The sequence below is a fragment of the Urocampus carinirostris genome, chromosome 17, assembly GCF_059441175.1.
Source record: "Urocampus carinirostris isolate Australia breed hairy pipefish chromosome 17, RoL_Ucar_1.0, whole genome shotgun sequence".
NCBI classification, from domain to species: Eukaryota; Metazoa; Chordata; class Actinopteri; order Syngnathiformes; family Syngnathidae; genus Urocampus; species Urocampus carinirostris.
In genome coordinates, this window is record NC_142365.1 from 6658879 (window position 1) to 6670508 (window position 11630).

The window sequence follows — 11630 nt, forward strand, 5'->3', positions numbered from 1 at the left end:
GGCGCAAAAAAGAAAGGGAACGGTTGATGCGAAGATGACTTGGCACCTGAAAACAGGCCGGCCCGTGATGCCTTCGTATTGTACGATAAGACGGGGCTTTCTTTGACTTCTTTCCTGTGAGGAGTGCGAAAGAAAATAGGGCAAACTTAAGTAATTGGCCTGAGAAGTTTGAAGTTTTCCGCTCTTCAATTTGAAGTCGGCTACGAGTAACCTGCCAGGCTTGTCAAAATCGTAGCACTCCAACGCTCCTGCGCCAGCTAATGGTGGCTGCTCGCCGCCTTCCAAGTGCACCGGGAACCACTCCGTAGCTTTGTTAGCAAGTGGATTGCTCACTTTTGCAGAACAGTTACAAGAACTGTAAAAACTGGTATTCGAACCCCATTGCCAAAAAATGGGGCTGCTTTTAACCTTGTAAGAACTAGCGTCGTACAATCATATTATATATCTGGAGTGCATTGGTTGGCGCATTCGCCTAACATGCAAAGAAGACCCTGTTTGAGACCGGGTGGAGACCTATGTTGGCCTAGAGAGAGATGGGTGCCACCAGGCTGGACCTGCCCAAGACACACCTCAGGAAATAGTGAACCTACGATCTTATATATATATATATATATATATATATCCATCCATCCATTATCTGCACCGCTTATCCTCAGTAAAGTCGCTGGGGTGCTGGACCCCATCCCAGCTATCTTCGGGCAGTGGACATAGGACACCCTGAACTGGTTGCCAGCCAGTCGCAGGGCCACAGGGACAGACAATTCGCTCGCTCATTCACACTTAGGGACAATTTGGACCGGCCAATCAACCTAACATGCATGTTTTTGGTATGTGGGGGGAAACCGGAGTGCCCGGAGGAAACCCACACAAACACGGGGAGAACATGCAAACTCCACACAGGAGGTACGATCTCATAACCTCAGAACTGTGCCACACACGCGCTAACCACTGCGCCGCTGTGCTACATATTTATATATATTTATACTTTCTTATCTTATTTTATATTTATTTTTTAAAAAAGTGGTGAAGATGCAAGAAATTTAAAATTTAATTAACAGACATTATTTCTGATTCATCATATTGTTTTTAAGATTATGAAAATAGTTTTTGAACAAAACCCTAACCCTCTAACTCCTAGACCTAGCCCTAGCCCCAGACAAAACCCTAGCCGTAGCGCTAACCTTAACCCTAGCCCTTACCTTGGCATAAACCTTCGCCTTAGCCTTAGCCTTCGCCTTCGCCTTCGTCTTCGCCTTAGCCTTAGCCTTAGCCTTAGCCTTAGCCTTAGCCTTAGCCTTAGCCTTAGCCTTAGCCTTAGCCATTGCCCTAGCCCTAGCCCTAGCCCTAGCCCTAGCCCTAGCCCTAGCCCTAGCCCTAGCCGTAGCCCTAGCCCTAGCCCTAGCCCTAGCCCTAGCCCTAGCCCTAGCACAAGCCATAGCTCTAGCCCTAGCCCTAGTCTTTGCCCTCACCCTCACCCTCGTCCTAAACCTAACCCTAGGGCCTGGGATTAGCATTGTTAAATAATACAATTTAGAAATATATTGTGCTATACTGCTACAAACGTAAGAATCAATATTTTTAAGAACATGTCAAAGATTTGAAAATAAAACTAAACCACTTTAGGAAATCACTAAAAACGAATTCATCAAAATTGAGACTGATCTTATCCGCGATCAGAATTTATCATTGGCTGTCCAACGATTCATCTCCTGTCTTACGAGAGATAGCGTTACAAATGACATGGAAGGTGACAACATTTGGAAACGATAAGAGACGCTTCCCCGGGGGCAATCAAAAAGATTTGATTTCCACTGCCCGAATCGGATAAGATCAAATGTCAACGTGTCCACGGAAAGCGCATGCGGTGCAAACACCTTCCCGTATCTCACCTTACTGTCAAACTTTCCAGAAGCCCGACGGCCAAAACACAACAAAAACAGTAAACACGCGCGCACACACAAAAAAACGCTCTGCTTCCCTCATTACAAACAGACATTCTTTTCAAAGGTTAGTTTTTGGACACCACATATTACTTCTGGAAAGATAAGGCCCTAATATGTTGTTGTTTTTGTTATATTTGTTATATACTGTACACGTATACATGTTGGTGTTAAATTGTCAGGACCAGAACGGAAACAGGACCCAACGCGGAAGTGGGACTTCCGAGGCGAGCGATGGCAGTGTCGGGAACGGAAAACGGGTCCGTAGCCGGGACAGGAGAGCAAAAACGTGGTCGGAAGCGAGCTGTAAGCCAGGAAAGCAGAGTAGACTTGGTCGAGGAAAAAAAGGTCGAAAGCCGGGATGGGAGAATAGACCTGATCAAGGACAAAAAAAAGGTTGAAAGCCGGGACGGGAGAGTAGACGTGATCAGGATCAAAAAACGGGTCGAAGCCGGGAAACACACGGGAGCAAAAACGGGGAGTCAGGGTCGAAAAAGCTTGCCTAGAGTACATTGAGGTTCACAGACGGACTGACAACAGATGTCAGATAGACGTGGGGTTGAATAGCGACAGGGACCCAATCAGAGTCCAAGGAAGTTGGCACCAATGGAGCGGGCACAGGTGCTTCACATCAGTAATCATGACATAAATAAAATACAAATAATAATTACCAATGTTTATTTTGTTATTACAGCAGTATAAGAGATCATACAAAATAAAAGATCAATAGACATATTATTTTCAGGCTGTATGATTATGTCTCTACCCTATTGGCAGAATTTTACCTCTAATGTTTCAAATTTTAGTATTTTTTTTTTCTGGTAAAATAAGAAAACGTGTACCTAAAACAAGCAACATTGTCTTATCGAGCGTTTAGTAGATTTTATCTTCTTGTTTTTTTACGTAATGACCAGGATCTTAAAATATTTTACTTGCTGATTCTATTGCCTGGCTTAAATAATCATTGCAGCAAATTGTGTGGCGTGTGCAAGTACGTGAATTTCTCAGACACACCTCAAGTTCAAGTTTCGTTTATGTGAAAAGGGACAAGTATGCTCCGTAAACTCACATACTGTAACATTTTAGCCAAGGCAAATTTTGATGTCTGCTTGAATAAACGTGTTCATCTTCATGGGTGTTTGGGTTGGCGTATTTGAAACGATCCTTTTCTTACTTTCATCATTTTTAAGCTACACTAACAAAAAACTGTAAGCAAAAGAATGGAATCACTCTCCAACTGTCAAGACCGGAACAAGCAATGCACCCAAATGTGTACTGTTTCACAAAATGCTTTATTAAGGAATTGGGGAAGTTAGGGCGCGAGGAAAAAGACAGCGATCTAGTGCTCGCTGGGCAGGAAGAGCAGGAAGCATTGCGGCCGGTGACAGGTGGCAACTCGGGTAGCCGGGACGGGAGAACGGAGCTTGGTCGAAGATCAGAGAAAGTCCGGTACCCGGGACAGGAGAACAAAGCGTGGTCAGAGATCTGAACAAGTCGGGTAGCCTGGAAAGGAGAACAAAGCGTAGTTGTGGATCGGAACAAATCTGATAGCCGGGACAAGAGAACGAAGCCTGGTCGGGATCGGAAGCAAGTCAAGTAGCCGGGATAGGAGAATGAAGTGTGGTCGGGGATCGGAACAAATCTGCAAAGACAAGAGAACGAAGCGTCGTCGGGATCGGAAGCAAGTCGGGTAGCCAGGATAGGAGAACGAAGTGTGGTCGGGGATCGGAACAAATCTGATAGCCGGGACATGAGAACGAAGCGTGTTCGGGATCGGAACGAAGTCGGGTAGCCGGGATAGGGGAACCAAGTCTGGTCGGGGATCCGAACAAATCTGATAGCCAGGACAAGAGAACGAAGCGTGGTCGGGATCGGAAGCAAGTCAAGTAGCCGGGATAGGAGAACGAAGTGTTGTCGGGGATCGAAGCAAGTCGGGTAGCAGGGACAAGAGAACTAAGTGTGGTGGGGGATCGGAAGCAAGTCGGGTAGCCCGGATAGGAGAACAAAGTGTGGTCGGGATCGGAAGCAAGTCAGGTAACCGGAGGTGATCGGGAAGCCACGGACAGGGGATCGATACAAGAAACAGGGGACGGAATCAGGTAAGATACAGGAAACAGGGGACGGAATCAGGTAGAATACAGGAACAGGCCGGAATCAAAACGGGAGCCAGAGTCAAAGAGTGATTGCCCTGCATGTGTTGAAAGAGCGTCGGTGAGGGCAATTAGCGCACAAGTGACAGAATCGTGACACCAACCCCCCTGCTTCCTAATGTGTTGAGAGTCCCGGACAGCTTTGATAAAAGTAAGAAAAACACACATAGGCGCAGTGGAAAAAATAAAAAATAAATGCTCTTTGAACTCAACTGGGCATTGCAAACACTTACAGTAAATTCCGGACTATAAGCCGCTACTTTTTTCCCTAACATTCAACCCTGCGGCTTATTCAGTGATGCGGCCAATTTATGTAATTTTTCTAACGGCAGCCAGCGGCACTCGAGTGTTGCTACCGTTAACTGCCCTGTCACAGGCACTGTTTGGAATGAAAGTTATATTATTATTATTATTAAAGCATTGAAAACTCTCTCGGTGTACCGTTTTTCTTTGTAAATATGTGTAAGCCATGTATAATATGTATTTGCAACCGTATATCTTTGTAATGTATTTATTTGTATTTATTTTAGACACTTATTCTGATATGTTTTGCACGTGTGAACGAAAAATAAGGGGCGGAACAAATGCCGAGTTTAAGTGGGGACCGCTAAAGGTGAGGGACAAACAAGGAAAGAAGAGGGGGGTAAAAAGTTGGTTAAAGAAAAAGGAGTTGCGTGAGTAAACGTGTTCATCTGATATATTTTTCCCATCCTTACCTTTAGAAATATACACTTTTTTCCTTGGAATACTTCCAACGGGACCCGGACTTTGCAGGTCTGCATCAAACCTTAAGTACCGGTATCATTTTCCGTTCAATTTGACGGCTGTGATTTTTGGACTGTGGACTTTAATGAAGGACATTTAGTTTCAATCGCGGGACTTGAAGTCGGGTTTGGGTTAATTTTGTGTTTGTGTTACATGTTTAAAACAGGGCGCATGCGGCTTGTATACAGGTGCGGCTTGTGTATGTACAAAATCGGTTTTCCTCTTAAAATGTGGTGGGTGCGGCTTATAATCAGGTGCGCTCTATAGTCCGGAATTTACAGTACTCAATTGAGAAAATATTTGACTCTCAACTTTTTAAGGCCAACTCATATGACACACCTCAATTTTAAGTATTTAAAAAAAATCGGGGGTTGGGGTGGGGGTTGTTACGCTATCTTGTGCAGCATGTGCCGCTATTACAAATGAAAGCGTTTGATATTCATGTACACGACACCGTGTCTGGGAGCAAATCAAATGGTGGGACTCCGTGAACCCGACCCGCATGCAAACCTTGTTTCAACTGTCACAGCGGCTCCACTCCAGTTGATCTGTTCATTGCGGGAATTTATTTATCCAAATCGTTTTTGAACTGAAAACAGAGACTATAGTGAGCCTTGCAAGACTGTTTTCGGTCTTTAGGTTCGGGTCCATATCTTGTGCTAGCATGAAAGTCCTCCCGATTATTCCGATTGCATGGTCCTTTTAATGGGAGGATGTGTCACGACCAGAACTTAGACAGGAACCACTTGCGTTAAGTTTCTCTCAGTTTTATGGGAAGAAAGGAAAGGGTTGCACCCACGATCCGGTGATGCGGGAAGCAGGTCGCTCTGAACGCGGAAGTGGGACTTCCGTGGCGAGCGATGGCGGTGTCGGGAACGGAAAAAACGGGTCAGTAGCCGGGACAGGAGAGCAAAAAGCGTGGTCGGGATCGGAAACGAGTCGAAAGCCAGGAGAGGAGAGTAGACATGGTCAGGATAAAAAAACAGGTCGAAGCCGGGAAACAGATGGGAGCAAAAATAAGTGGGAGTCAGGGTCGAAAAAGCTTGCCTAGAGTACACTGAGGTTCGCAGACGGACTGACAACAGGGGACAGATAGACGTGGGTTTGAATAGTGACAGGGAGCCAAGGGAGTCTGAGGCAGTTGGCGCCAAATGAGCGGGCACGGGTGACTCACATCAGGAATCATGACAGGATGCAAAGCTTTAGTGGCGGTCTCAGCTCATGCTTTGTTTTGCTTTGTATCAATCGTATTTTCAATTGGTGAATTTTTCCCCAAATGATAGCATTGCAATGCATCATCTTTTTGATTATTTGTATTTCGCATCATATGCTGGATGTCTTCATGATCTGGCACCATTCTCAAAAATTTGGGAAAAAAATATAAAAGTGAAGGTACCATCAATTTATAAATGATACGGTACTATCCAGATTGTAAATAATGAATTAAAACACAATTTGTTTGTTTACTTGGGCATGTTTCCCCTTATTTGGGTTATTTTTGGTAACCCAAAGGACTGTAGACAGAGACAACTAATACACCGTTAGAAATTAATCTCAGGATTAATCTCAAGATGTCAAGAACAGGATGAAGACCCAGATGCGTAACATTTACTCACAAGTTTATTGAGACATAGAGAAAAACTAGCGCCAGCGATCTAGGTGGTTGCTGGACGATGGAAGCAAGCCACTCTGAGCGTGTTCGGAATGCGGAAGTGGATCTTCGGGAGCGGGAGATCGTAGCATCGTCAAACGGGAAAAAACTGATCGTTAGCCGGAACGGGAGATCAAAAGGTGGTCGGAGTCAAAAACAGGTCATACCCGGAGAAAAAACAGGAATCAGGAACAACCGAATGTGGTACGGGTGACAAAACGGGACCGACAGGAGTCAAAGTCAAAATGCTTGCCTTGTGTAAACAGAGGTTCGCTGGCGGACTGACAAAGGTCGAGTGAAAGTACTGAACTTAAATAGCAGGGGGAGCCAATCAGGTAACCAGCAGCAGTTGGCGCCAAACGAGCGGTCAGAGGTGAGTACAACGAGTAATCCTGACACAAGATTAATTGCTAAAAAAACCTTTAGAGTATTGGTTGTGTAGGAATCCAGAACTCCACCGTCTTACAGATGGCGCCAACAAGCAGACAAACTAAATTACCCGAAACCTGTTCCTCATCAACTGCACCTGATTCTAATCAGAAACCAAGTACTAAAAGACTGTGCCTATAGCAAAAGCTGTTGTTTGAAATGAATGTTCCGGAACTCCTGCCTGAGATATTTGTCACCAATATATTCAGGAATTCATTACTTTCACCAGCCTTGAGTGTTTTCCGGACTGTCTTTTCTTGCTTCCTCGTTTTCTCCCCCTTCCCATGTGCAGTGTGCCTTTGGTGAATTCCGTTTGCCCCCGAATAAATTCTTGTCAGTCACCTCGTGTGTCTGCACTTGCCTTACCAAAACATGACAAGTTGTGTTTTTTTCAGGACATTTCCATTTTATTTTCTGCTCCTGCCTCTGTTGTATGCATCTGTATAAGCCACGGGATGCAAAAACGGAGCACACTTTTGGAGCAAAAAAACATGGTACTTTGTAGATTTTGATGAGTGACTTGGATCAAAAGTTTATATAATGCCAATGCTAAATGCAGGAACAACAAAAAAAAAATGGATGTCAAGGAAAAAAGAAGAATATTTCTGAGCAGTATTTGAGTCAGTTGAGTAGAGAAGAACATACAGGTAGTTAGTTGTGTTATAGGACCTTCTAGCACTATCGTACTCCAGTGTTATTGTTATTGTATAATGACTTGTTTACCTGACTGCCCATTTTGCACATCTGGTTAGCTGCTCCTCTTGCACTCTTTGCACTACTGTATAATACTATACATAGCTATAAATTATTTAGCATATTATCAGTACTTCAATACTCAGTAAAACATTTATTTATATCTGTACATTCAAGAAAACTGTGCGGGTCAGATGTATCGACATTTCGTTCTGTAAACACGTGTAAAAGAATGACAATAAAGTATATCTGAATCTGAATCTGAATCTGAATTTACTGCAGCCTACCAGCAACAGATTTATCCTACACTTGAAGTTCAACAAAAATAAACAGCAAACTATATAAAAAAATAACAATCAGTAGTAAACAATATAAAGTGAGTTTGATAACCTGAGACATCTGGTCAAGTAGACATAGACTACTGTACGTCAAGTAATTTTACACAACAAAAATAAAGAGTTCAAAAATATAAAGTGCGTTTAACATTGCAGTGTAAAATAAATCAATCAAACTCTCACATCAAGAGAAAACTGGTCAAGTAGAAATCAGCAACTGCCATCTGAATATTTTGTTCACAACAAAAGTCAGCGGTAAAACAATATGAAGTGACCATCCAACCCTCTTCTTGCTTCCTCCATCCGTAACCTCCCCCTCTCTCTATCCCTCTATCCCGCAGTTTTGGAACTATTAGTGTTTAAAAACCCAGGAACCACTTAGTTCCCCAAATGAGATGTTAATTATTGGGAATTTAATAGCGCTCTCACTTGTGTAGGATCTGAAAATTATATTTCAGATTGTATAAAGAGAATTGATGTGTTTATAGTTTAGTAGAAACTAGAACGGGCAGGGCGGCGGCGCAGTGGTTAGCGTGTGTGTGGCACAGTTCTAAGGTCTCGGGAACCTCCTGAGTGGGTTCAAATCCAGCCACCGGACTTACTGTGCGGAGTTTGTATGTTCTCCCCGTGCTTGTGTGGGTTTCCTCCGGGCACTCCGGTTTCCTCCCACATTCCAAAGACATGCATTTCAGGTGGATTGGCCGGTCCAAAATTGCAACCCTGTGTGCCCTGCGGTTGGCTGGCAACCAGTTCAGGGTGTCCCCCGCCCACTGCCCGATGATTGCTCGGATGGGCTCCAGCACCCCCGCGACCCTACTGAGGATAAGCGGTGAAGCTGATGATGAGATGAGAAACTAGACCTATTGTGAATGAAGTATTTCAGCTTTTATTAATACTACATATTTTCAATGTAAACTAAAAGTTCAAACTAATGTCAGGAACTTTAAGCGAAAGAACAAAGTTTAGCCTGATGTCGAGAAACCACGAGACCGAGGTGAGAACAAAGAAATTTTAAGAATTGTGCAAACAGGTGGCAAGCAGAAAACTGAAGTTGCAGTTTCCTGTTGACCATAAAACGCCTCAAAATAAGTTCTGAAAATCTTGCTTTAAAGTGTCATAGAAAGAATATTGCTAGGATTGTCCAAATAAGAACTTGTATTGCGATGGACTCCAGAATATATCCTGCCAATAAAACTTTTCGAGAAACAGTTCATCTCCAGCCTCTGAATTTACCAACATTCTCCTCACCCGAAATCCAACGAACACAAGATCAGAATCCACAATCCTTCTTCAAGACTCAAACAAAGGAGAGAAGACATCAACGGATTTTGAATTTGCAAGAACAGAAAACTGTAAAAGAACCCCACACAACGCCAAATTCCAATTCTGTTTTAAGAGCCCTTCCTCCAGATCTGTCGTGAAAGGTCTGCAAATCAGAGAACAGCAACCTTATTGCCTGATAGTGACAATGATATGAACCACAGGTGTCAAACAGGCGGGCCTGTGCAGCCCTTTAAGACTATTTGCGATTAAGGGCTATACAAATAAAAATGACTTGACTTGACTTGAGGGTGGGACAAAGAAAGAGAGAAAGGGAGAAAGAGAGAGGGTGAGAGGGAGAGAGAGAGGGGGTGTAGAGAGATAATGTAAGAAAAAAAAGAGATAAAAAGAGAAATAGTGAGACAGGGGGAAAGAAAGACAAAGAAAGGAAGAATTCCAAAGAGAAATACAAAGAGAGATAAGAGAAGGAGAGAAAAAATGAAGGTGAGAACGAGAGAAGGGGAAAACAAGAGGGAGAGAGAGAGAGAGAAAGAAAAAAGAGAGAGAAAATAAAAAGGAAGAGAGCAAAAGAATGTAAAAAGAAACACAGAGAGAAAGAGACAAAGAGGAAAAAAAGAAAAAAAGACAGATAGAGTGAAAGAGTGAGAGAGATAGAAAGTGAGAAAAAAAAGGGAGGAAGAGAGAGAGTGTGAGAGAGAGAGAATTAAATAGAAGGACAACATTTGTGAGAGGCACCTGGTTGGACATATTTTAACCTGGAACTCGTTTTTCTCTTGCGCTTCCCACAGCGTTGTCTCGTGGGCCGGATACAATCTCTTAGCGGGCCCGATCCGGCCCGCGGGCCGCCGGTTTGGCAACCCTGCTATAGACTGTAAACTAAGGAAGATGTGTTGTGTTTGGTAGCACTATAGAACAGGGATCCATTGCTCAAATCAGTGCCTAGGAAACAAAAGGAGTCCTACGATTTGTTCGAGTGTGAAAAGTGCCAAATAGTGTTTTTACAGTATATTTTTTCTGAATAATCCGTAAAATACCATACTTTCCTGGTACATTCCATCCACCTTTGATCACAACTTGTTCCATCTCGCCAAAAGCATTTCTCTCTTCAGAACATCCCATGTTAAATGATAGAGTGCGGTTCCTGCCATCCCACGTCGAGCACGCAGGCGTCCTTCGCTCGACTTCAATCGCCGAAAGCAGGAACCGTCCCGAGGTCTTCCCGACAAAGCCCGGCCCGGGAAACAAGCGGGCAGGACTCGTCGGGAATTCATTGTCTTCATTAAAACGTCATCATCCGTTCTATGATTCATAAGGTCCGTGCGGAAGAGTCACGTAATTGGAGTGTGAAAAAAAAGCGCTCCGGTACCCCGGACAGGAATTTGTTAGCGGGTCCCGCATCTTCTCTCGGTTGGCGTTCCACTGGCGGATCACACGCACATCAAAGCCGCGTTTCCAGCCGTGCCCAGCAGTAATGATTGGCCTCATTTCTCAACGTTAAACGTGCTACTCCATTGAAGTCCACCCCCCACCCTTTTTTTTCCCTGGAAATCTTATGTCGGATTTTTGATGTCGGAACATTGTGTTGAACGTGGATAAGGAAGACCTTCTGCATTAATAGTGAGACGGGTAAGGTAGGGGGTCTGTTCTGAAGATGAAACCACAAAGCACAGTCCTAAGTGGCATCCCTCGGGTATTCCGTCGCAGTAAACCTTTTTTTTTTTCTATTAGCGGAAGAAGAAAGACGTTTGTAGCAGGTGTGACTTGGTTCTGCCTCTTCCTTTTAAGAACTGTGGAATCCTTTCTGAATCCATTACCAAACCCAAATGATTGGATTTGTTTCAAAATAAAGTGGAAATATGACAATGAATTTATTAGAAGTACTATTAATAAAGTAGACCCGGGTTTACAACATCTCATCTCATCTCATTAGCTGTACCGCTTATCCTCATTAGGGTCGCGGGGGGGGCTGGAGCCCATCCCAGCAATCATCGGGCAGTGGTCAGGGGACACCCTGAACTGGTTGCCAGCCAATTGCAGGGCACACGGGGATAGACAACTCACTCGCTCATTCACACCTAGGGACAATTTGGACCGGCCAATTCACCTGACATGCATGTTTTTGGAATGTGGGAGGAAACCGGAGTGCCCGGAGGAAACCCACGCAAACACGGGGAGAACATACAAACTCCGCACAGGAAGTCTGGAGCTGGATTTGAACCCACGCAGGAGGTTCCCATGACATGAACTGTGCCGCACATGCGCTAACCACTGCGCCCATCTTTTGTCTGCACCGATTACCCTCAGTAGGGTCGCGGGGGTGCTGGAGCCCATCCCAGCTATCTTCGCGCAGTGAACAGGGGACACCCTGAACTGGCTGCCAGCCAAT